This window comes from Melospiza georgiana, chromosome 6 (genome assembly GCF_028018845.1).
Source record: "Melospiza georgiana isolate bMelGeo1 chromosome 6, bMelGeo1.pri, whole genome shotgun sequence".
Taxonomy (NCBI): domain Eukaryota; kingdom Metazoa; phylum Chordata; class Aves; order Passeriformes; family Passerellidae; genus Melospiza; species Melospiza georgiana.
In genome coordinates this window covers 58,177,452-58,204,499 of record NC_080435.1, presented here as the reverse complement: position 1 = coordinate 58,204,499, position 27,048 = coordinate 58,177,452, and the positions used below count along the sequence as shown (strand labels likewise).

Sequence of the window (27,048 nt, the reverse complement as noted above, 5' to 3'; positions counted from 1 at the left end):
ATTTATTATTATTATTATCATTATTATTATTTTACTATAATATAATATAATATAATATAATATAATATAATATAATATAATATAATATAATATAAGTAACAATAATTGTAATAAATATAGAATTATAAATATATCAGAATAAAATATAAAATACATTTTAATTCTGAATTTTTATTCTTAATATTATTATTAATAATATTATTAATATTAAACAAAATAATTATATAATAATATATAGTATATAATATACTATATATAATAATATAGAAATATATTATCTGTTTTATATAATAATATAATTATAATTATACACATTATATTATTATTATTATTATTATTATTATTATTATTATTATTATTATTATTATTACTACTACTACTACTACTACTACTACTACTACTACTACTACTACTCTACAACTACTACTACTATTATTTTATGTGACTCAAATGCACAAGACACTGGGTGTCTTCAAGGAGTGGAGAGTCAGTCCTAATTAGCCTTCTTTGGCTTTGATAGGGTTTGAAAACATCTGGGAACTTGCAGATAGTGCTTACTCCTACAGCTGGCAGGTATGTTTTTAAGATTATTATTATTATAGAAAAAAAATGCAGGTCTTCAGATGCCAGAACTACTTTTCTGGGGTCAAAACAAGAGTTTTCAAACATTTAACACTTCTTACAAAAATGTGTAAAATCAAAACGTGGTTTACATCTCAGAAGTGTTTAGGGAGCATATTCAGATAATGTACATAAATTTAAAAAAATCTCCCAAATGTTTCCTATCACATTATCCTGACAACCTGCTTGCTCTGTTAGAACAAAAATGTTTGGTGGCTGAACAAAAGCCCAGTAATTTTAACAAAGGTCTACTCAGGCCCTTTTGGTGTCTCACTGCAATTGAAAGAAGAGAGCTTTCTATAAGAATTTATTGCTCTTTGGTGTGATACTTTCTCCTTTTCCGAGCATTATTTCTACCAGTGTGGGGAGAGGGACTCTGCAGAGAGGAGGCATCTACACAATGCTGATTCCTGCTGGTGATGTGAGTTTGATCTCAAGATAAACATTTGGGCCACTGTTTAAAGGCATTATTGGCTTCTTGAGGCTGTTGTCTGCAGAAAAGGATTTGTTATGTATTTATCAGACAATGGCAGGGGGGCGTGAAGCACTGTTCTAGAGTGGGTATTTCTTGTCTCTTGTTTCCCAGTGGCTCTTTGGAACCAACATTTTCCATCAATAACTTCTGTTGAAAATACTTGAGAAGGTTTGTTGTCTGAAACCCATTTTGCATAACGAGCCTTGGTTATGCTTTGTGCTTAAAAACTTTGAGTCAACCCTGAAGAACAACACAATCACCATAGAAATCACACAAAATGCTTCATGTGTGGGTGGGTTTTGTCCTCTTTCTTGTTTTGCAGCACTTGAAATCTTCAGGGTTTCTCTCCAGAGGAGCAGATAGAAGGAAAGAAGGCGGTTTTTATTCATTGCCACAAGGATTAGAAGGTTATTTGTTATAGCAGCTGATATTTTTGCCTCATGATTTACTTCAGAGCTACACATTTAGGTAAAATACCTATTATTGCTCGATGGAGGTGTAGATTTTAGTTGGTGAAGTTGTGATACTTGCCTTTAAAGTGTTTAAATTATGTGCATGCTCCATGAATCATGATAGAATTACAAATTATTTGATTTTCTGGGTGAAAAAATGACTTAAGAATTTCTATAGCATCAACACTGTAATTAAATTCATTGACCATCATGTGGGGGATACAAACGTGCTGGGAGCCCTGCTGAAAAATTAACCCAAGAGGTTCTGTTGCTGCACTTCAGAGAGAATGCTTGCTGAGTTTTTACTGAAGCTGTAAGAGGTGAGATGTACAAATGCTCACAGCATTGTGCAGCAGTGCTTTGGGTTCTGTCCTGCAGTTTGAATGACTTGGTTTGCTCCCTGCATTTCAGTATAATATTACTAATTGTTTCCCCAGCCTTACTTGGATTTTATATGATTGTTGCACCACAGACTTTTCAGTGGAAGCAGAATTCATTTCATGCTGAAGTCGGAAGACAGCCTGTAAACAAATGAGGGAGTATTTCTGTTGCCATGATTTGCATTGGAAGTTCTGCTGTGTTTTTGGGGCAGTTCAGAGTGAGGGATCCGACAGCCTGCAGGTTTTTCTGTCTGTGCTGCTCCTGCTGTGTATCAGAGTGGTTTTCCTGCCTGGCTCCAGGAGCCACATGCCAATGTTGTCATGGGCTGAACCATGGGATGTGCACATAACTGTGCATTAATTACACATTTATACATATGTAAGGGACACTTCATGGGTGGAAAATAGTGATCCCAATGTGGTGCTGCTCACAGGGGTCCCGGGATGAGGGAAGAGATGAGAATCTTGACTCCACGTTTCAGAAAGCTGATTTATTATTTTATGATATATATTATATTAAAAGAGAATTATCTATTAAAACTGTACTAAAAGAATAGAAGGAAGGATTTCATCAGAAGGCTAGCAAGGAATAGAAAAGAATGGAATGATAATAAAATCTTGTGTCTGACCAGAGAGTCCGAAACAGCTGGACTGTGATTGGCCATTAATTAAAAACAACCACATGAGACCAATCACAGGTGCACCTGTTGCATTCCACAGCAGCAGATAATCATTGTTTACATTTCATTTCTGAGGCCTCTCAGCTTCTCAGGAGGAAAAATCCTAACGAAACGATTTTTCATAAAATATGTCCATGACATCCCACCATGCAGTTAAAGAGTCTTGACTGTATCTGATGATATTCTCAATTTAGCCCAAATACTGGGGCTCACCTTTAACCTCACCTTTCTCATTACCCAGCAACCCAGGCCACATGACCTGATCTGTCCAAAATGACAAAATTTTGTAAAGACAGATTTAGTACATTTACTGTAATTTAGTAAAGACAAATGGAATGTTGTCCCTGCAGGAGGAGCCCTCAAAGCACCCTGTCGGTGCTGGCACAGCTCAGTGTGTCCTGCTCTGGTGCTGCCCATGATTTCCTCCTTATCACTGGGGAAGGTCAGGTGGGGCAGAGGATGGATGTGCTGTTCCTTGCCACTCTGAAAATTGGTTTAGGTGTGTCTGAGTCACAGAATGGTTTGAGTTGGAAGGGACCTTAAAGATCAGCTTTTTCCAACTCCCCTGCCATCCCCTTCCACTATCCCAGGCTGTTCCAAGCCCCATCCAACCTGGCCTGGAACATTTCCATGGATGGGGCAGGCACAGCTTCTCTGAACAACCTGTGCCAGGGCCTCAGCACCTTCAGAGCTAAGAATTTCTTCTTAATGTCTAATCAAAACCTACTCTCTTTCAGTTTGAAGCCACTACTCCTTGTTCTACCAAGAACTACATCCTTGTCCTATCAAGAATTACATCCTTCAGGCTCTGTGAAGATGTCAAGGTGACAGTGTTGCCACTTGCTCCCAACCCTGTAAGCTAATGCTGAAAAGTCACTAGTTTTAAGTCTCAAAAAGCATATACCATGACTGACCTTTACTCTGCTCACCTCTGGTTTCCAGATATTTCTCCTGCAAAACCAGTACCTAGAAACAGAAATGTAAAACAAAGCTGACCTTCTCTTTTGTGCTGACTTGGGTCCAAATGTTACAGAGTCAAGAAAAGCAGCAAATAAATTAAATGTGCTACAACTCTGGGAACAGAGCTTCAGGTCCTCCTTTAGAGGAAAAGGAAGGGATTTAAGGATTCCCAACAGGAAATCTCAAGGGGGAAGGATTGATTGTAGTGGGAGCATTTGTTTTCAGTGCTTCCACAGCAATAACTACACAGAGTGTGCAGTCATTTATTTGTCTGCTGAAGGCACAAGGACGGATCCCCAGAGTTTCTCTTCTCCTCATTTGCCTTCCCATTGCTTCCTTGCTTTTTTGGTTCAGTTCTTTACCCTCTTCACTTCCCCTATCTCCCTCCAGGGTGATGGAAAACTGGGAGGTGTTCTTGGCTTATTCACCCAAGAGCTGGGGACCCTGAGGGAAGGTTTCCTCCCCTGACGCTGCAGCAATGTCCAGGAGCTTCTGTCAGACCTGAAACAGAGCAGTCCCACAGACCCAGTAACCTGCCAGGTGTCTCCATGGGATGTCCTCATGATATTTTCTGAAAAATGCCTTTGCCAGAATTTTTCTCCTCAGAAGCAGAGAAGACTCAGAGGAAAAGAAAAACAATAATTATCTGCTCCTGTGGAATGCAACAGGTGCATCTGTGATTGGTCCATGTTGGTTGTTTCTAATTAATGGCCAATCACAGCCAGCTGGCTTGGGCTCTCCGGGAGTCATGAGCTTTTGTTATTCATTCCTTTCTATTCCTTGCTAGAAGGAAATACTTTCTTCTATTCTTTTAGTATAGCTTTAATATATAATTTTCTTTTAATATTATATATATAATAAAATAATAAATCAACCTTCTGAAACATGGAGTCAAGATTCTCATCTCTTCCCTCGTTCTGGGATCCCTGCAAACACCACCACATTGGGAAGCCCTGCAGCCTGTGTGGATTGCTCTAAGTCAGTCAATGTGAGAGGCAGAGCAGCACAGAGGGGGAATTTGCCCCTTTCTTGGGCTGCAAAGAGGAGTTCCAGACTCCTGAGCTACTGCCCACGTTCTCTGTGCTTGGCAGCAGCAACCCCTGGAGCATGAGCAGAAAGTCAAGGTTGCCTTGGGCCAGGAGGTTCCCTCACAATGGAGTTCACAATGGGCTTGTGCTCCTCTGGCCTTTCTCTTTGGTCCACTGAACATTTGAAAGGAAGCAGCTCCAGCAGGGTGTACTGAGAGAGAATTCTTCAGGAGGGTCTCACAGGCCAGGGCAGTGAGCATGGTGGGGTTCAGATCCTTCTGGGCAAAGCCAGGACTTCCCCTCAGGGCTGGCCCATTGTATTTGCTGGGAAATGTACCAACAAGGGCAGGAATGATGCATCTGACTCCATGTTCTCAGAAGGCTAATTTATTACTTTATAATACTGTATTATATTAAAGAATATTATACTGACTATACTAAAGAATACAGAAAGGACACTTACACAATGCTAAAAAGCTAATAATGAAAACTTGTGACTCTTTCCAGAGTCCTGACACAGCTTGGCCATGATCGGCCAAAGAGTCAAAACAATTCACACCAAAATCCACTGAAAAAATCACCTGTGGGTAAACAATCTCCAAACACATTCCACATGAGCACAACACAGGAGAAGCAAATGAGAGAAGAATTGTTTTTCTTTTCTCTGAGGCTTCTCAGCTTCCCAGGAGAAAAATCCTGGGTGAAGGGATTTTTCCAGAGAATGTGAGTGCCCCACTGGCCCACCTTGTAGCCATGCTGAAAAGGAAAAGTGCTGCCCACATGATCTCACATGGTTCATCTCTTTAGTAATGGATGATCTCAGCAGGAAACGTAGGCAGAAGTTTCTGTGCTCTGGGTTATGGGAGGATTAGGTATGAAAGAGTTCTGCTGTTTTGGTTCATGCTGTCATGGTTTCTGTGAGCAGGTGGGTGCCCAGGGAATTTTAATGCAAAAAATGTCAGATCCCCTAGGATTAGGTGTCAACTGACTGATGATTTTGAGGAATGAAGTCTTGAATTTGGCACATAAAAATAGCAGCTGCGTGGGACCTTGTCACCATTTCCTCTGAGAACTTTAACTTTGGGATTCTGCTGCTGTTCAGTTCTAGTATGTAAATATTCATTCACCAAATCTCACTCTTCTGCACTCTGCCCCCAGTGCCTCCCTGCAGCTTTTACTGTGCTAATGGGATGACAATGGGGCGCATGTTGCATAACAAGGTGAGGAGTGTAAGGCCTGAGCTCCACATGGCTGGAAATGTGTTAGCACCATGACAATCACAAGGTAGCAGCTGTCTTAGCCTCTCTTTTTATTTTTCTTTTTGAAACCCACTCCACTTGTTTTATAATTACTTGGGCTCATTATGAACACAAAAATAGCTCCTCTATTTAAGGAGAACAGATGGTTTTTCTAATGATTTTTCCTTAAGATTGAATGAATTGTGGTTGAGTCAGAAACTGCCAGCCCAGAAACGTATGTTTTGATGAGAGAAATTCTTGATTAGGTTAATTGAGTGTGACTCAGTGTGATGTACATTTGGCCAACTTAAAAGCTTTCCAACTTTGCCTTGGATAGAGAGACTGCAGCTCATCTCTGAGGACAGAGCAGCAGGGAAGGGAGTGCAGGTGAGGATGGATAAGCCAGAGGAATGTAAAACTTTCAGGAGGGCTGGGAAGCATTTAAAATGTGAGGACACATTTTTCCATTCACATCTGGTTCCTCAGAGTGAGGAGCAAGAGTAAATTCCTTCCAGTTTCCAGCTGAGAGGAGCCAAGCTCAGACCCAAACTGGGACAGCCAAGGGTGCTCCCAGCCTGCAGGAGAGGGACAGGGAGAGGAGCTGTAGAGTAAGTTTGCCTTTGGGAAGTCCCTGTGTCATGAGAGGGAGCAGGGATTTGGTTACACAGAGCCTTGGTGAGTTAAAGATTTCAGAGCCATGTTTGTGACATCCAGGAGAGTGTGTGTTCTAGCAGACAGGTGATCTTTTCTGACTTTAATAGAAAAGGAGATAGAAGATCTCCTGAGCAGGCTCAGTGCCACTCAAGGTGCTTTAGTTAGACCATGGAGTGAGTTTAATGTGCTGTAATTTGTGTGCAAGATCAAGCTTGGTGGGACAGGGTACAGCAGGGGTGATGTGGAGCTCAGCAAAACAGGTAAACTTAAGAGAACAACCTGAAATCTCTGACTTCTCGACTATTTAATGATGCTTGGTGGAGACTAAGGGATTGTGATGCCTCTCTGAGACCTGAGTCCTCTTCCAGACACTGGCATGTAGCCAGAAAAACTCTTAAGAGCTGTGTCCTGTGCTCCTTTCCTCTGTGACTAGAAATGGCATGCACAAAATGCAGTCCTTGATGTTCCTACTGTAATTCAACACTTGGTCTGGGTGCTGTCCAGGACCATCTTCTAGAGACTCTTCATTTCCTGTGGCTGTGTAAGTCTGAATATAAACTCAAACCTCCTTGAGAGCATCCCAGCAGTCCTGGTTTTGTAATTCCCAGAATGTCTTTTAGCAACTGGGCAGCCATTCTCCTCTCTTTTTTTGCCTTTTCCCCAGTGGTCCTTATTCCTGCTCCCTTTTCCCATGAAGCAGAGCCCCCCTTCTCCAGCCCTGATCTCAGTGCTGCTGCAGAGGTCAGCAGGAGGGCGGCTCAGCCACATCTCTGTGCCCTTTGAAGGGCACTTGGTGTGTCTGTGTCCCTTCAGACATGTCCTGTAAAGTGTTTGAAATGAATCCTCTCCCATAGCAATTGTGCAGTTTGATGTGGGCAGTGACCAAACCAAACCAAACAGGTCCTGTCCTTGTTTCATCCCCTTTTTGTTGGACTCCTGGATGCTGAGAATTTTAAACTTCCTGTGCTTAAAGGCACAGACCCACAAGAGAACACTGCATTTGACCTGAGGTCATGGAACAGGTTTCCAAAATTGATTGATATCACTGGGATTATGGGTGTGTAGTTGGTTAGAAGTGTGTAATATCACAGGGTGGAAAACTTAGAGTTTGGGATTTTAGAATATAGAAATAAATATGAAGCAAGATGGAGGTTTTAGGGTGGAGGCAGGTTGTTCTTCTTTACCTTCTTTTCCTTCTTCTTCAGGGGTTTGGGTGATGTTTTGTAATTGGACAGAAAATCTGCAATGTGGGCTTCCAGGGATCAGTTATTGGGTTAAAAGGGAAAATAATGGAGGTGTCCTTTCTTAATTGGCTAGTTTAGCCTTTAAAGACCTTGTAACAAGAGATTATTAGCCATTTTGTGCTAATGAAAAGCTGCAGAACTCATGGTTGTGAGGCTGAAAAGAAATAATAAACACCTGAGTCTGAACAGGAACAACATCTGGAGTGCCTTCAATCCAGACCCAGAGAAACCAATACCTTTTTGTGGGCAAAATTGTGTCTTTCAGGACATCAAGTCAGACATCCCCTGTGGGGACAGCATGTGGGTGTGAAGCAGCAGGTCTGGAATGATGTGTACAAGATGCTGTACCAATGCCAGAGGAGAAGGATGAGGTACCAGCCCACCTCCTGTCACAAGGGTGATGCAAAGGTGTCCATGTGGCTGTTAGGATGTGATATTGACAGAGACATTTGATATGTCAGGGTTAAGGTGTGCTTTATCCTCTCCTTGCTAGATTATGAATGGAAAAAATTATTACATTCAGCTGCTTGAAGGTATGTAGGTATGGTAGTGAGCTGTGTTGGAGGATCTTTAATTATGAATCTGAGAGAAAGGAACTAAAACTAATTTTAAATCAAAGCTAAGCACTCATAGGAGCAAGATCCATCTTTCTCTAGCACTGCACTGAATTTGGATGCAGCAGGTCTGAATACAGCAATTTTCCATCCTGAAAGGACCGGGTAGATTGTTCATCCTGAGATCTGAGTTACAGGAGGAGTTGTGGCTTTGGGGAAAGGAGCGAGTCATTAAAAATACAATATTTGTTTTTCTCTTTCTTAGACTCTTCATTTCTATTTTTTTATTTATTATCAAATTTTTATTTGATATTGAAAATCCTTCCTAAAAGGCCATACCTTATTTCATAGATGCGCCTTCCTAAATAGAGGAACTTGAATATTTCATCTGCAGGGGCAGGTGAAATATTGTCCAAAATACACTGACAAAACCACCTGAAGAGTTTGAACTTGAATTCTTGTCTTAATTATTGGCCGTGCCTCGTATCTGGTAGACAGCACTCCCCTCTGTGGTGTCTTTAGAGCCGATTTTGCAAGAATTTTTGCCTCGATGTTGGAATGAGAAAGTGAGAGAGGCTCTAGAGGGCAGTGCAGCATCCCTGTGATGAGAGAGCCTCCCGGATTTGTTCACAGGAATCTTACTCTGCAGGATAATTGCTTTAAACAGATAAAAAGAAGGTAGAATTAAGCAGTAATTTTTGTTATTTCACAGGGAGTTTTGATTGATGAAAATTTTTTGCACCAAGAAGACTCAGTCCTCTTTTTAGAGGAGCTTTGAACATTAGACTGGCAGTACTAATTTTGAAAAGGTTTTAATCTCTTAAAAAAAACCAAAAAACCCAAAAAAACAAAAAAAAAGGTGTTATTTGTGTAGAATTTAAGGAAACAAACAAACCAAAGCTCATCCCTCCTGTGCACCTAGCAGACTTCACACCAGAACTATTTGTTTTCACATTGTCTTTCCCCTTCTCCAGCACAGCCTTATAATGCAACACATCCTCTGACTGGATGTGCTCCTGTTTCCCTTGTAGAGAGATAAATCAATAAATCATTGTGTCAGCAGAACACAGCTTGAAGCAACATTTCCTTGTGCTGGAGTGTTTTGAATTCCCTTCAGGTGGGAGCTCAGATGTGCCCCCCCCCCCCCACACACACACACACCTGCCTGCTGATAACATTGCAGGGCAGCATCCAGAGTGGCAGGGCGGTGACTGGGGGTGTCAGTCTGTCCTCAGGGTGTGCAGACACAGCCTGGAGCCTGATCCTGCTGTCAGAAGGGCTCAGGAGCTCCTTACTACCCCATACACAGCTTATATATGGCTGGATGGTTATTTAATGATCTTCTGGCATGGATTTTTGCTCTGTGAGAGGGTTCATGTCTCCAGACTGTGTGGTTGTGCTGCTCATGTCCATGGGGTCTTTCAAGGCTGGGGATGGAGGAATCAGGGCTGAAATCCTGCAGAGAATGTTTGAGCCAGGACTGTGCCACCAGCATGCCTCTGTAAGACAGCACAGGAGGGATTTCTATCAAATTTCAGGTAGCAATGCTCCTTCCAAGTTAAACTCACTGCCTTTCACAGCAGGAGAGAGGAGTGTGGTGTTTGTGAGGGTCCCCAGGATGAGGTGAGAGATGGGAATTTGACTCCATGTTCTCAGAAGGGTGATATGTTATATTATATTATATTATATTATATTATATTATATTATATTATATTATATTATATTATATTATATTATATTATATTATATCATATCATATCATATCATATCATATCATATCATATTATTCTATATCATATTATTCTATATCATATTATTCTATATTATATTATATTATTCTATATTATACTGTACTACAATTATACTAAAGAAAGAGAAAGGAGACATCAGAAGGCTTAACAAGAGTGAATAACAAAAACCCCGTGACTCCTCAGAGCCTCGACACAGCTGGACCATGGTTGGTCATTAAATTAAAATAATTCACATGCTGAATAAACTGTCTCCAAATCCGATTCCAAAGCAGCAAAACAGGGAGAAGCTGGAGCTTCCCAGGAGAAGAAATCCTGGCAAAGGGATTTTTCAGAAAATATCACAGTGACAGAGGAGATTGCCCCAAGCAGTTCCTCTGGGTGGATGCAAAGGATTTGTATGTGGGCTCAGCATTAGGTAACTGATGCCTCTGAAATACCTATTTGTTTGTTTTCTAAGCACAGAACATCTTGTTCATCTGTGCAAATGAGAGATGATGAGAGGGAAGGAGGGGCTGTGGATAACAGAGAGGACTTTACATAACTGAGGTGAAAAATAAGATGCTCTCATTTGAACCGGAGGGAAGGAAAATTGCTTATACATACTTCCAGAAGAATCCATTAAAAAAAAAAAAAAAAAAAAGAAAGCACTGTTTCCTCTCTCCCTTCTATCTCTTTATTTTCTAATTCTGCCTTTAAAGAGAAGGTACATGAGACCTACAAATGCCACAGTTCTACTGCGACTTAATTCTCTTTTCCAGCAGTACCTGTCCACCTTCTCTATGGTTTTTGGAAGAGCTGCTGCTGGTGGTGTTTGTCCAGGTGAATTGAACGAGCTGCCTGTCAGACCACCCTGGTTTTCAGACACCAAAATGTAGAATTTTCAAGTAGGAGACCTGTTGGCAACACTTTGTGAATCACACTGTCTGCTGCCTGATGAATGCTGCACAGCTATTACTGTAGTAGAGACTGCTGCTAATTTTTGTTTGTACCAATTAATTTCCCTATGTGTTTCCTAATTAAATAAGGTATGACTGTAAAGCAGATTAACAGAATGATGCCAAATTCCTGTCTACAGCCTCCTTCTGAATGGAGCTTGTTATTTCCTCTATGGTTTAAAACTGAGCCATGTGTGCTGTCTTCATTTAGATTAAAGAGCAAGAAATCAGCTTAATTTCATACTGTTATTATTTAAGACTGCTTTGATTTTTCGGAGAAGGGAGATAGCCAAAGGGCTTAATGCCATTGAATTGATGTGCTGCAAGTTCTTGTCATTAGCATTTCTTTTGTGTGCAGCTCCTTTTAGATAAGGGACATCTTTTCTGCTTGGTGTTCTCACACAATCCCTTTGCCTGCCTGATGCTCCAGGTGTTCAGAAGTGGATAAATAATAGGGGAGAGGGATTTTGTTCTTCCTAAAATCTGAGAGTCAAAATATGGTTGTTGGCTTTTAAACACGGTGGTGCTTTTTATTGCCCTTTTCCCCCTCAGTGATTTGGCCTCCTGTTAATGGGGGCGATCTGCAGAGAACTTGGCTGAATTCTGCCTGTTTTAACAACAAGAGGTAAAGCCCTCAACACTCTCTAAGGAAAAGTCCAGAAACTCAAAATAGATTCAGTATAAGCAGTGCCTGGGCACACAGAAAGTTAATTGTTCTACTAATGAGGGATAATTCTGCCTCACTCAGCTGGGTCACTGGGGAATGTAGAAAAGCAAACATGATGACTCTGGGCCCTAAAGCTTCTGCTGGTGTCACTGCTTTTGTAATTCTTGCACTTGCAGGGAGAGAGAAGGATCTGGAGTTTAATATTCCCTCTCTTTATGTGCTCTCATTAAAGCTGTGCTCATGGCTTGCAGGCTGGGTCTGATGTAACCATCACAGCTCCCCAGCTTCACTGGCATTACTTTCTGCAAGATGGAGGTTTCAGGGTGGAGGCAGGTTGTCCTTCTTTACTTTCTTCTTCCTCCTTCTTCATGGGTTTGGGTGATGTTTTATAATTGGACAGAAAAGTCCCAATTGCAGGCTTCCAGGGATCAGTTATTGGGTTAAAAGGGAAAATAATCTAGGTGTCAGCTCTTAATTGGATAGTTTAGTCTTAAAAGACCTTGTAACAAGAGATTGTTAGCCAATTTGTGCATAGCTATTGAAAAGCTGCAGAACTCAAGCTCTTACCAAGGTTTTAAAACCAATTTCAGCTCACTTGAGCAAATTGTGAGGGCTTGCTCCTCACCTGCTGGAGCTACAGGCTTGTGCCAGCTTCAGAGAAAAGCTGAGCAAGCATCTGAGGTGGGAAGGCAAAGTTGGCAGCAGTGCTGGGGCAAGCACAGCAAAGTTATCATTGCTGGGGGAAGCGCAGCACTCCTGCATGGTCCTGCTCAGCACACTTATTCCTCAGCTAATGCAGGCTGTTTCAGTGCTGAGAGAAACACTTTTCTGTCTAACTTATGAGAAAGCAAGCACTGAGCTCTGTGGCAGCAGGACACGTCACTGTCACCACAGCGTGGCAGGAATAAAAGCTCCTTCCCATTGCTGAGCAGGGGACATGGGATGGGCAGGGAGAGAATCTGATGCTGAGGATGGGACAGCAGCACCTGCTGGGACACCCCTCGGTGCTGGCTCCTTTTCCAGGGAGCACAGACCTGCCAGGGCTCTGCTGGGATGGTGTGAATTGCTGCTGCTACCTTGGAAAGTGCAAGACAGGCGCTGGTGGGCGTCAGGAATGCAAATCCCTCTGAGGCTTGACAAGTCTCTTGCAGCTTTGCCAAGAGGGAAGGGCTGGCTCCTGGCTCATCCCTGAACCTGTCTGCCAGTGCCATGGAGTATGGGAGCCACAGGGGATGCTGGGGTGGTCTAGACAATCTGCAGGTGCTTCAGTGCCTGCCTGCCCTGCAGTTTGATGCAGTCATTGCCAGCCTGGTGTGTGGGATGGGGAACAGACAGAAGGACCTGCCTGGCAGTCGGCAGAAGGGGGATGTGGGAGCCATCCTTGAAGCACTGGCAAACACAGAGTGATGATGAAGTTTTCCAGCCTGTCCGTGAGGTTGTGGAGGGAAGGGTGACTGCAGCTAGAATAAATCTGTCTGGTGTGGTAATTTCTGCGGTCCCCTGTGGTAGGAGGGAATGAATCTGACTCCATGTTCTTGGAAGGTAAATTTATTATTTTGGAATATAATATAATATAATATAATATAATATAATATAATATAATATAATATAATATAATATAATATAATATAATATAATATAATATAATATAATATAATATAATATAATATAATAGTATATTATAGTATAGTATAGTATATTATAGTATAGTATATTATAGTATAGTATATTGTATTATGCTATACTAAACTGTACTAAAGACTAGAGAAGACTAGGATACTTACAGAAGGCTTAACAAGATACTAATGAATCTTGTGACTCTCTCTCCAGAGTCCAACACAGCTGATGGTGATTGGTCATTAAGTAAAAACAATTCACATGGAACCAATCAAACAACCACCTGTTGGATAAACAATCTCCAAACTGCATTCCAAAGCAGCAAAACACAGGAGAAGAAAATGAGATAATTATTGCTTTCATTGTTCTCTGAGGCTTTCCAGGAGACTAAATCCTGGCGAAGGGATTTTTCAGAAAATATGACAGTGACAGTCTGGTCAGCACATCTGGCAGCAAGCAGTGCCTGGTAGGAGCACAGCAGCAGGGCTGGCATGAGAACTGGTGGAATTTTGTGATTTCACCCAACTTTCAAGCTTGCAGTTCAGGGATGAGCTCCTCTGTCACTATAGGACACGAAACAACACGAGCGCACACACCACTGCTCTCAAGGTGAAGAAAAGGGAAGTTCATTTTCTGACTCCAACATTTATAGTTTTCCAAAAGTGCCACCTCTCCAATGACACTGGACAAACCAACAGTCCATCAAATTTCTCCTCCTCCATAAAGGAATGCAAAAAAATAAGTTATTTACAGAAAGAGTTTGAGAAAGTTTGCCACAAGAATGTAAACATCAGAAGGCTTAGAAAATCTTCAAAAATCAGGGCAACACACCTCTGCTTCCAGCTCCTGCCATGCTGCTCCACCAGGATGCAGGGATGCAAACTGCAGGCAGGCAAGGTCACACTGCTTTCCTGTAAATGGCAGGCATGTGCAAAGTGTAATGGATAATTCCATGATGTCAACGACCAGAAGCAAACGTCTCGCAGGGTGTAATTGGTTTCTCTATAGTGTCAAGTGCTTTTATGTGTTCAGCATAAATATCTTTGCATTGATTGGGAGGAGAAGATAAAAATCGATGATTTACAACACTGAAGTGCTTAGAACATGACATTAAAATGACTCTGGGAGACTTAGCTCATAGGGGACATAGTAAATACTCCAGAGGTACAGGAAATGAAGAGACTCTTCCCAAGTCCTGGAACCAAGCAATAAATTTGATAGATGCTGTGTTCCTCTGCCTAATGGGTTTTAATACTGACTTTCTTTTTGTAGAATTGCTCTCTTTTTTGTTGTTTAGTTGTGGTTATATTTTACTCTTATTTGTTTGGATGTTTAGGACCCCAGGCTAAGTGGAGACATTGTTATTTTCATGAGGAAACTCTATAGCTTGAGCAAAATGGGAAAAAGTCCTGTTTTAGCCGGCTTTGTACTAAGCACCGGGAATTTGTACTGAATTATGAGTGCTGAGGAACACAGATAATCACAGAAAATAAAGCTGGGCAGGACCACAGATCCATCCCTTTGCCCCACATCCAAATGAATTGTATCTAACAAACTGCTGACAGATTTTCTTGCTGCAATTTAAGCACAGAGATCAGATAATCTGCATTCTATCCATAGTGATTTTTTATTTCCCCTTTCTTTGAATCTCCTTGTGTCACATGTTTTCTACAGGCTTTTTTGTTTGTTTTGTTTGGGTTTGGGGTTTTTTTTGGGTTTTTTTCTTGTTTCTTTTTTTTTTTTTTTCTACTGGGCCTTTAAATTGTCCCCTTTTTTACCCCCATTAAGCTACCAGACATGAGATGCAGTCACAGTACTTTGATTCCTCCCAGTCTAGAAAAAAAGACACAGCAGTGGTTTTTGATGGAAGTATTTATATGCTGCTTTGGTACTTTTGCATTAGTCAGGAGAATCCTAACTGTCTTTCCATGCTGGCAGCAACCTGTGCGATGAGCTGTTCCCTGGAGAGGATAATTCCCCTGAGCTTCCCAAGGACTTGCAGCCTCTTGTCTGGGAACCTCAACTTGAGTTTGGGCTTTAAATAAGTAGGAAAAAAATGACAAATTATGGCTGAAGGATTCCAGATCTACCTGGTGCAGGAGAAGTGTGCAAATGGATTGCTGGTGTGTTTAGCTGAAATTCAGATGCTGTGTGCTTGCATTTCTGTGAGGGGTACAAAGCAAGGTGTCCCTGAGGGGCTCTGCTGGCCCTGTGCATCAATATCAGCAAAAGTCAGCACAGAGCTTCACTCTGTTCTTGAAATATCTGTATGTAACAAGGGCAGGAAGCCACATGAAGGGAATTGACAATGATATTTTCAAGAATTTTCACTAAGATTGCATGCAGCTACCTGCAGACACGAGGTGAAGCATCAGCTAGATCCAGTGTCACTTTCTTCCTCAAGCCTAAAATGAGGAAGGAAAAACTGTTTGCTCAGGACTTTCTGCCTCTTCAGTGCACAGGTCTGACTTGACTTTGGCTGCCTGCTCTAATTGCTGTTTAATGAAAAAGCTGCAAAACCCCGTGGAACAGCCAATAAATCAGCAATGTGTACGGAAAATTTAAAAAGCGTGCGCACTCCCAAAGTGACACGAGAACAACAGGGGATGTGATAACCTGAGATCTTCTGACCTTTTTACCCCCAAATCTCTGTGGGAACTCCTGTTTCTCCACCTGGCTGTTGGCAGAATTGATGGTTTGTGTCTCTCCATCTCCTCAGCCTTTGAATCAGGTCCAGCCCAGCTCTGCTGCTCTGCCAGGCAAGGCTGCTGTGGGTAGTGCTGACTGCACACTCTGCCCAGCACTGCCCCAGGGTGAGGCCAGGAATTGTTAAAGTTTTTAAGGAACAAGTCAAGGCTGTTGCTGAACTGAGGGTAGAAACATGCTGTGAATTGAAATAATTAACACAGCTTTGATCACAGAAGTAGGCACTGCTTTGTCTTTGGCTTTATACAACGTTAAAGGGAAAAGTGAAAGGTGTTAATGGCGCCTCTTCATTAAGCTAATCCTTCAGAGTGGCAAATTAGGTCCTGGTTTCTGTCCCTGCCATCAGCATTGGTGTGTAGCCTCTTCCTGTGCCTTTCCCACTGCTCCTGCTACTTTTTGGTTTGGAACTGAGTGATGCTGGATCACTGGGTGCAATAAATTTATGACAGTTCAAAGCACAGCTTAAGCGGCCCAATGCAAAAAAATCAAGCAACAGTGACCTTGTGCTGGATGAGCATCAGGCACGCCACATCCCATCCCTTTGTGCAGCCACTGCTTGTTTTACCCTGGGATTGCCGAACACCAGCCCAGACCATGAATATCTGCTGAGCCCACGTGTTAATTCCCATGCCCAGGGCTGATCCTACAGGACATGGCAGTGGTGTGGGCTGCAGGTGTCACCTGAAGGCAGACAAAGTTCATGTTCTGTCTGCTGCCATGCTAGATGTGCATGCAGCTGGAGGGTCACAATGAGGCAAAGTGGAAATTTTCCAGGGTAGAAATCCATCTTGATTTAGGTGAAATGTACATTTTTGAGTTGAGTCTGTGGTTAGAAACCGTAGCTATTTAGCCAGACTGCAGAACCTAGGCTCAGTGAAGTTGCTTCAGTGAAGGACAGAGATAAATGGGGGGAGACAGAGGGTGATAGAGAGAGACAGAGACTGCTGTAAGAGCAAGTCAACCTGACCTAGGAATTCTTTCTGATAAAGAAGAACTAGCAGCAAATGCCATGCGAAATTCGTAAATTCGTAAAAATGAATATGTATTAACCTATTGTGAAATTGTATGCATATGTATCTGACAGGGGGATAAAAAGGGACCTGAAGTTCCCAGAGGTACACATGCCTTTTAAGGAGAGAAATCTCGGCATGTGTCTGGTGCTGTGATAATAAACGTACCGGCTTTACAACTTGCACAGAGTTGTGGAGTTTTTGGCTCTCTCCGCAAAACAACACTGGCTCTGAGGGAGGTTGTAGATGTGTTCTGCTGCTGCTGAGGGGTGAGCAAATAACTTCTGCCCCCTGTCCAGGCACAGACCCAGGTCAGGAGCAGTGCTGAGGGCTCTGCAGTGCTCCAGGCTGTAGCTGGCTGCTCTGGGAAGGTGCGGGGCCTGCTGGTGTTGTTGGGGCTGCTGTACATCCCAGTGATCCCCTTGGCAAGCCCCCCACCCTGAGTTGTGCCACCCCAGCCAGCAGAGCAATTCCTGCCTGGTCTGAGCAGTGACCTGGGCTGTCACTGCAGCAGCAGCAGCTCCTGGTGTCCCTGGGGAATGTGCTTTTGGCTCTCTGCAGGGCAGTCAGAGGGGTCATACTGGTTCCTCCTTTCCTGCCCTGTCAAGGGAACTGCAAGGCCCATTCCTGGTGGGTATCTTGGCCATTTTAATGAGTCAGGTGTGCAATGGGTTGGCTCATGTGTATTTGATTTAATGGAAAGAGTGGAAGAAATTCTTCTTTATCTCTGTTTTTATTCTTGCCTGTCTGTCATCCTCTGCTGCTCAGTCCACGTGTCTTTCACAAGCCGTGGGTGGCCAGGCTGGGACCACAATCCCCACATTGCTTTACTTTGTCCCCTCCTGCATGCCCTTGTATGAGCCCCAGAGAGGGAAAATCAGTGTGCAAGCACACAGCCCTGGCTGGGGACAGTCAGTGAGCAGACTTTTCTGCTCAAGCAAAGCAGAAACAGCAATTTTTGCAAGGCTGCTGAGGGTTTGGGAGAACGGGAGTGGCAGATGAGGACCTTGCCCTCAGTGCCCTGTTGCAGAATGAGGCCTTTGTCGGGGATGAGCCATTTGTCGGTGAGGGGAGACTCGGACACTCAATATGAGTCAACAGCAAGTTCTGTTTGTTGAAGAGAGCATCAGACACTTATACAACAAGTAATAAGCTTATGAATATCCTGTAAGCCAAGCAATCTATTGGTTAAACTATATCATCAACTCTTCCTCATTCCTTTGGGCCTACATTCTCTATTTCCCACGTCTCTCTGTCCACTTGTTATCATACCCAGCTAGGCCCAAGGACACGCTATCTCGCAGGTGCAGGACTTGGAATTAGCCACGACCTTGTACTTTTCCAGTCCCTAGTCAGCAAGATTCCCAACAGTGCCCCATGGTGGCTGTGTGGGGTGCTCTGGGGTACCACTGCCCCAGGCAGAGCACCCCCAGGAGCAGCACAGCAGGGCAGGCAGCATTCTCTGTGGGCACAGCTCCTGCTGTCCCTGCAGACCTGTGGGGAAACAGAGGGAAAAGCGGAGCCAGCGCCTGTCCCGGCTCTCTGCCAGCTCCTGCCAAGGGCAGAGGCAGCGCAGATGCTGCTGGTGGAGGGCATCTGCTCTGCAAGGGCACAGAGATGCTGTGCAGCATCCACTGAGCCTGTCTGCGAGGCTTGGCTGGAGGAAATGAGGTTAGCAGAAGCAGAAGTTTCTACAGCTTGCCTACCAAGCGACGGCCCGAGTTGGCCCAGGATGCTGGAAACCACTTTGTAGCCTGGGCACTTCTCCATCTCCATCCAATCTGTGCAGCAGCACAGCTAAAGAGCAGGAATGTGACTTTCCCTGGACCTGTCTTGCAGAAGGTAAAGCACCATATGGGAGCTGATAGCTCAACCTGCCTGCAAAAGGTATCTGGAGAGAGAGAGGAAGCACAAGGCCCACATCTTTAAAGATAAAGAGGAGTGTGTGGGTGCCATTTCCTCAGCAACTGAAGCTGTTGCAGTGTCTGATCTGTCTGTGGTTTCAGTCTCTCTTCAGCAGCATTTCTGCTAAGGGGGCAGCTGGGAAGAACTTTTGCTTCGTAATAAATTTTCAAGGGAAATTAGACATGGGATCAGAATGTGGTTTTTTTAAATGCTTAGTTCATATTTTCTCACCACACACTGATTTTTTTCAGATTTGATATTTTTGGTTTTGTCCATGAGATTTCTGCTTTGAACTCTGGAAACACATTCCTTATACAGCTTTAGATGTGTTTTGTTTTGGTTTGTTTTTGTTTTTGATTTTTTTTAAATTTTCATCACTCTCTTTTCCTGATTAATGTTTTGTTCTAATCCCCCCTCCTATTTTACAGCACCCTAATTTGAGGCTCTTTGGACTCAGCTACCTAACATAGAAAGCTTTCTGCAGGCAGAAATCCATGGGAGGTATGGGCACTTAGAACTTAGGAAACTTGAGTTTTGAGGTGGGCAGGCAGAAATTAAAGTGCTTTTAAGTCTGGACAACTTCTGGAAAACGTTATCTCCCTCCCTAACTGTCTTTCTGTGATTTGCAAGACCGTGGAAATTCAATTACAGGAGGTAGCTGTGAGCACAGCGAATAGAGGTGGTCACTTTTTGTTCCCTTGCAATTCAGAATGACAATCCCCACCATTAAAACTCACTGCATGTGTACTTGATATTAAACAAATTGGATAGCTCTGAGATTGCTTATTTCTTCCAGGGATAGGAGGGTGAATTGAGCCAAAGCAGTTTTGCAGCCCGGCGTGTCTCAGCTCAAGGCTGCTAATGACGCATCCTGCAAACACAGAGCATCAGCAAGTCCTTTGTACTTTGCTAATATTTTTCCTGCAGTAACACGAGAGCAATTACAGCTTGGAAGGATGGGAGTTGGAAGGCTGGAGGAGATGAAAAAAATTCAAAGGGAAGAGCAGGATTTCGTGAAGTGAAGGCAGGGAGGGTATGTGGGTGGGCGAGGGAGCAAGCATCTGTAAATAGTTGGCACTGACAGCTGCTTTTAAAAAATATGTGGGAATCTGGAAAGAGAGAGGTGGAACAGCTGCAAGTGTGTGTATGGTTTATGGAAAGAGGAGAGCAATGTGCAGCCTGTGAGGGAAGGAACAAAAGAGCAGAGCTAAGCAGGAATCCGTGGAAGGGGTGAGAGAAAGTGGGGCAAAACCAGAGTGAAGTTGGGGAAGGAAGAGATTAATTCCAGGAGATTTCAGGAATGGGTAAAAAGTGTAGTGCAGCTGATGTAAGAGTCACTGTGGTGCTGTGGCTGCCAGTGGGGAGGGGGAAATTGCCACTGCCGCCTGCCTGTCCCAGCCTGTCCTCCCTCCCCGGCTTTATCTTTTGATTTATCTTAATAAGAAATGAGCCTTGCTAAGAGCGGGTCATGGGGCTGGGCTGAGGGATTAAAGCCAAGTCTCCGACCTCTGGGCATATTGTAATGCTTGTGAGCCATTGACTCATCCTCTTTATTGGCAGGTTGATGGATCCCTAACTAGGTTGTTAGTGGCATCTCAGCCTTGCAGCCTGAGATGCGCCTTTTGTGCTTAAACTCTGACTTAGAGAAACAAGTTCATTTCAGGCTCTTTGTGCTTCTCTCCTCCTCCTTTTCACAGCTTTTACTTCTTTAAATGTAGACTTCTTTTGACAGATCATCTCCATGGTAACTAACAGGACCGGGCTGCCTACAGAAATTGTAGTAATAAAGTGGTTGGTTTTTACACATGATGAAAAGATGATGAAGCACAATGATAGGTGATAAAGACACAGGTAATTGCTCTAGAATAATATTGCTGCCAAGAAGATGACTGAACTCCCACACAGAAGATGAACAGATGGTGTATTTATTGAAATTCATAGGCTGAGGGAAGAAGATGTAATTGATGGCTGTGTAGGTTTTTGTTTCAGTTTACTATGTTCCGAGCAGGGCCGGGAGAGCGGCGTGCCGGCAGATGGAGCCCGCATGCAGAGCCTCCCTATTTCCTCGCTGGAGACCAGAATTCCAATCAGAGCCATAAAGGCAGCAGAACCACTAATTGCTCTGATGCATTTTGCTGGTTTTTGATCTGTCACATAGCCCTGGTATTATTTTAGAAAGGGTGTAATTCCTTTGTGAGAGCAGTGATGGTAAATTGCGTTAGAAAATACCGGGAACATGGAAGTAGAGCCTGGAAAAATGAGCACTTGCAAAACATGTGCTCAGTAAAAGTTTTCCAAGACCAGATGTGTGTCTGTTTTAGTGAAGGGCAGCTGTGGCATGTTTTTTAACCTGATTGCTGATCTCCTGGTGCAGCAGGTCTGTTGTGCAGAATCCATGGGAAGGCAAAGCTGGAGAGTTTTCTTCTGTTGCTCTCTGTGTGTTTTCAGGTATAAGTTAAAACTGTTAAATGTGATGTGGAAGCTTCAGTGAAAATGTTGTCTGCCTGTGTATGGCAGACCTGGTTTGAATGATCCCAACACAAGAAATGTGCTGACCTGTTGGAATAAGCTCAGAGGAAGCCACAGATTTGATCACAGGGCTGGAGCGCATTAAGACAGGCTGAGAGAGTTGGAGCTGTTCAGTTTGGAGTAGAGAAGGCTCCAGGGAGACCTTTGGGACCTTTCCAGTACCCAAAGGGGCTCCAAGAGAGCTGGGGAGGGAATTTTCCTAAAGATGTGGGTGACATGACAAGGAGGAATGGATTTTAAGAGCAGGAGGGTAGGTTGAGAATAGATGTAATTAGGAAAGCTTTACTCTGAGTGTGGTGAGGCACTGACTCAGGTTTCCCAGAGCAGTGGTGAACTCCCCATCCCTGGAAATGTTCAAGACCAGCTGAGTGGGACTGTGAGTAAGCTGGTCTAGTGAAAGATTCCTTGCCCATGGCAGGGGGGGTTGAACAAGATGATCCCTAAGTTCCCTTCCAAGCTAAGCCACTCTCTGATGGTGTGGCTGCATTGCTGCTGTGCAGCAAATGTGGGGTCCCAAATGTGGGGTGCTGTAGTATCCCTTGCCACAGGGCTTGGTGCCTTCATGTTCCCCAAAAGATTACTTCAGTGCTGTCAGGAGAATATAAATGTCCATGGGAGTCAGTCTCTGAAGGGCTTCTCTCTGAGCAGTACAAATAACCACACTTAGAGCAAGGAGTGCCAGCTCTGGGGCATAAAGATTTTTCTGTATGGACAACAAATGTTGGGGAAGAAACTCCTTGGGAGGAGCTGGCTGAGCTAAAGTGCTGGTGGCTGTCTGTCCTGCAGCTCCTCTGTGTTCAGCAGCTTCAGCAGCCCTCTTGTGCCCCTGCTAGCCCCCACAGTTTTGGGATTTATTGCTGATAATGCCTGGCTGCTGTTTAGGACATGACAAGATTCTCTCTTCCTCTGCACTCTGGTGCTAGTTTATGGATTGTATAAACTCATTTTCTCATCAAGTTCTGCAACTAAACCACTTCCCACCTGGGTTTACCTCCAGTTGTCCCGGCTCTTATGTTGTGTTTGTAGCTCTTGCATGTAAAGATCTTTGAGAAGGTGCACAAACACGAGAAGAAATAGATTTTTCTCCTTACAACGGTAGTGCCAATGAGAATGAAAATAAATACGTGGGTGGTAGGAAGAAACTCTCTCTCCAAGACACTTTGCCCCAGTGAGGAAACGAAAAGTTTCAGGTTCATCACTTGACAGTGTTTGTGTCAAATTCACCCTTCCTTTTATTCCCTCCCTTCAGATTGTCAGGGCACCCACATCTTTTGCGGCACCTGAAAAACCTCATTTGCATGCAAATTGCTCCCGTTTAGGTTGAAACATTTCTGTCATTCTTCTTTCCAACTTCTCCCCTTTTTCCTGCAGAAAAGGAGGGGTGGAAAAAGTTACTTAAGTGATACACCTTCCTCATACAAGATTAAACAGAGCTGCTCTGGATGTGCTTTTTTGAGACCTGTCAGGCAGCTAGCAAACGGAGCATCGAGCTAGAGATGCCTGAAATACGCACTACATAATAAAAGAGAGAACTAGAGAAAGGAAGAGGGTGAATCTGAGGATTGACAAGTGACTGACCTGCTGCTGTATCTGAGCTGTTACTTGAGTGATTTTTTTATCTTGGACACAGATTTGTCAGGTGCCTGGTGGCCTGAGTGCTGCCAGCTTCTCTGCCAGCCTGGCTTTGTTTGCTGCCCAGATGCTGGCCTCTTTTCCTTCCCCCACCAATTCCTGCTCTGCCCTTCACCACTAATTGAGTGTTTCAGGCAAAGCTGGTCAAAACATTTTTATTCAAAACTTATTTTGCTGGCAGCCAAGCTTGGCAGCATCAAAGAAAAGGATAAATAAAATATACTGTCATTTTTCTGGGAGAAATTCTCTTTTAAAAGCTGGAAGCTGAACTGTTGTCACCCAGTTGAGGGGTGATACATTGCCAATTGCTTTTCCTTTTGTAGTTTACCTTCTCACCTTTTTCCTTCCATCCCCATTCCCCTCCCCATCTCTTTTTTCCCTACTTGGCTGCGTTTCCCTACTCGTGCCATAAAGGTCAAAGGAATCTAGGCTGGCATGAAGACTTTCCCTCCAAGCTGAGTGTTTTTCATTCAAAAAATAATCAGATGTTTTCCAGCTTCCCTTCCCCCACATTCAATGGCTATTCTTGGACTGGTTTGAATCATAGAATGACATGAGATGGAAGAGACCCACAGAGGATCGGTGAAGATGGACCAAGGCTTCTGTGGTTTCCATGCCCATCAGGGCAAGTACCAGCCAGTGGGGCAGGGCTGAGCTGGTGATGAGGTCTCTGGTGTTGAGATGACCCCAAGGTGTTGGAAAGTCTCTTTTTTCCCAGCCCTGAGACCGAAGAAGAAGTTGAGATGCGTCGGTTCCGGTTCTCAAGGTTGTTAATTTTCTCTTATCTATGACATTCCCTCTCTGACCTGCTGAGATCTGTCCAGCAGGCTGGTTTGTGGCACAGTCCCTGCCCTTGGGGTGCTGTTAGCTTTTTATACTAAAAACTACGTGTACTTTATTTACAGTAATTTTCCAACACCCATCACCTATGTTAGACAGTCTGTCTCTACTCTAAACCAATCCAGAAGTGTCACCATCCCAGCAGAAGATGGAGGACAAGAAGAAGGAGAAGAAGGACAGGACAACACACCCAGATTCCTCCATCTTGCCTCCTGAACCCCCATTCTAAAAACCCCAAAATTCTACTTTTTCACCCTGTGATAAATTCACTATCAGTCTACTCAAACTCTTGTGGCTTGTAAATCTTCACACAAAGTTGGTAATTGTTTCCCTTGGCTAAAATCAAAGGCACAGGTGTCTTTGACTCCATGCCAAGGTCTCTGAGCCTCCTGTCAGGGTCTCGAGTCCTCCAGGGCAGCCAGAGGGATGTCCTGGGCTCCAACAGAGTGGTGCTCCATGCATGGTTCCCAGACCTCTCCATTAGGCAGCAAAGCCCATCCAGGAAACTCCCTGTGTCTCCTGAGTGTCCCGGTGCTCACAGGCACATGGGGAGCCTGAAAGAAAGAAGTTGTTTTGCCAGAGCTGGAGTGATGTTACCTGGCCAGGAGAAAAAACAAATTAAGTGTTTATCCTTGGATGGAGGAGAGGATTCTGGTGTCCTGGTAGATGGGAGCACAGGATGGGTCAGGTTGGAGGGACCTCAGGGGGTCATCTTGTCCCACCTTCCTGCTCCAGCAGGGCCATCCCAGAGCACACAGCACAGGATTGTGTCCAGATGGTTCTGGAATATCTCCACACCCTCTCTGGGCAACCTGTTCCAGTGCTCAGTCACTGCACAGGAGAGAAGTTCTTCCTCACGTTCACGTGGAACTCCAGTGCATCAGTTCCTGCCTGCTGCCTCTGTCCTGTTGCTCAGCTCTGAGGAGAGCCTGGTCCCTGCTCTTGGCACCCACCCTAAAGATATTTGAATACAGCGATGAACTCTCCTCTCAGCCATCTCTTCTTGAGGCTGAGCAGGCCCAGCTCCCTCAGCCTTTCCTCAGAAGGGAGAAGATCTGTGACAGCGATCACAGGGGTTCTTGGATTGGGGAAGAGACGAGGATCTGACTCCATGTTTCAGAAGACTGATTTATTATTTTATGATATATATTACATTAAAACTATACTAAAAGAATAGAAGAAAAGGTTTCCTCAGAAGGCTAGCTAAGCATAGAATACCAAAGAATGATAACAATGGTTTGTGGCTCGGCTCTCTGTCCAAGCCAGCTGGGCTGTGATTGGCCATTAATTAGAAACAACCAACATGGGCCAATCACAGATGCACCTGTTGCATTCCACAGCATCAGATAATCAATGTTTACATTTTGTCCCTGAAGCCTCTCAGCTTGTCAGGAGGAAAAATCCTAAGGAAAGGATTTTTCATAAAAGATGTCTGCAACATCCAGTGCCTTAATCATCCTTGTAGCCCCTGCTGGAACCATTCCAGGAGCTCCCTGTCTCTCCTGTGCTGAAGAGCCCAGAGCTGGCTCTGCCCTCCTGGCAGAGGATCCGTGACCAGCGTGCTGACCTGTCCCTGAGCTGCCTGGCAGACACTGAGAGCACCGCAGGAAAACCAGCATGAATAAAGAAAATGCCCCAGATTAATGCCTCACCCTGGCTTAGGGGTGAGCTGGAATTATGGAACGTGGTTGCCAATTGTTGTGGTGTTGCTGTGGGTCCCAGGATGAGGTGAGAGATGAGAATTGACTCCAAGTTCTCAGAAGGCTGATTTATTATATTATGATTTATATTATATTAAAAGAAAATGATATACGAAAACTATACTAAAGAAAGAGAAAGGAGACATTAGAAGGCCAGAAAAGAATGAATAATAAAATCTCATGACTGACTCAGAGAGCCTGACACATCTGGCTGTGATTGGCCATTAATTAAAAACAATCCACATGCTGGATAAACAATTCTCCAAATCACATTCCAAAGGTGCAAAACATGGAGAGGCTGAAGCTTCCCAGGAGAAGAGATCCTGGTGAAGGGATTTTTCATAAAATATGGCAGTGACAATGGAATATCTGTGGTAATCTTGTAAAGGTGAGTTGCAGGGCCAGTTGGGTCGTGTGGTCCTCTGTTTATTGCTGGGTGATGAGCAGTGGAAATTATCTTTCAGATACCATTCCTGCTGGGACTGCTGCCCCTGAACCTAAAGCAAATGCTCAGAAAGGTTTATTGGACAAGTAAAGCTACTGAAGAAAGTTATTTTCTTTGATTTACTGAGTGAAAGCTGCAAACCAAGCAGTTCATATTTTTACAGTTTGTTAACAGCTTGCAATCCTATGGGTTTAGATTATTTTTAAATTTAAAAATAATTCTAAAAGTGAAACAGGCAATCTGTGGTGCAGTGCCGGAAGAGCGGTTGTGCTGTGTCCAAGCAAAGGTCCCTGATGCTGGCTGGTAGCAAGTACCTGGGGAGAATATTCAAGAGCAGAGTCTGGCTTTGTGCTCCCAGTTTCTGCCAATCAGCAGCTCGGGGCTTTCTAACCCAGAGGTCATGTTTGATGGCCTATGGTGAACCCATTTATCTGTTTGCTTTTTGAAATACTTATGCTTCCAGGCCATGCAGCACCTGCAGCAGTGAGCTCCATAGTTTTGTGTTGCATGAAACATTATTTCTGTGCATTGTGATTTGTACCTGGTACCTGTTCATTTTGTTGTGTGCCCTCTAGCTGTTCTCTAGAAAGGTGCAGCTACAATTTTTTACTTATTTGCCACTTCCATAACACTTTTTACCCCTGTTTTGTTACCTCTCCATCTGCTCTGATCCCATGATTACCTCTTTATTTGACAAAATTAAGTTTTTCCCTTGAGCAGAAGCTGTTGCAGACCCCTCATTACCCAAGTTGCCTGTACCAGCATGGTGCTATAACATGGTGGGGCTATTAAATCTTTCAAGTCTTTTAGGAAGTCTTTTAAGACTTTTAAGACACTCCAGTGAAGAAAGGGGAGCAGTATGAATTTGTAATGGCAATGCTTTTTGTGGTCTCACTAATTTTCATAATGTTTCTGTATTTGCCTTGTTCCTGAGCACTGAGCTATTTTCAAGGAACTATTTGGGCAGTCACCAAGATCCCTTTTCTGGGTGAAAATAGTCCTGAATTACATCCTTCAGCTTCTCT

General features: G+C 43.7%; 1 protein-coding gene across 2 annotated transcripts in view; it reads left to right on the top strand.

Moving 5' to 3' along the window:
• Window positions 1–1,450: 1,450 nt before the first annotated feature.
• Window positions 1,451–27,048, top strand: part of SYT16 (synaptotagmin 16) — a 109,660-nt gene continuing 84,062 nt past the window's right edge. For both annotated transcript variants that reach the window (XM_058026520.1, XM_058026518.1), the window contains exon 1: window positions 1,451–1,564. The gene's annotated coding sequence lies outside the window, so the exon portion shown is untranslated. The remainder of the gene's footprint in view (window positions 1,565–27,048) is intronic.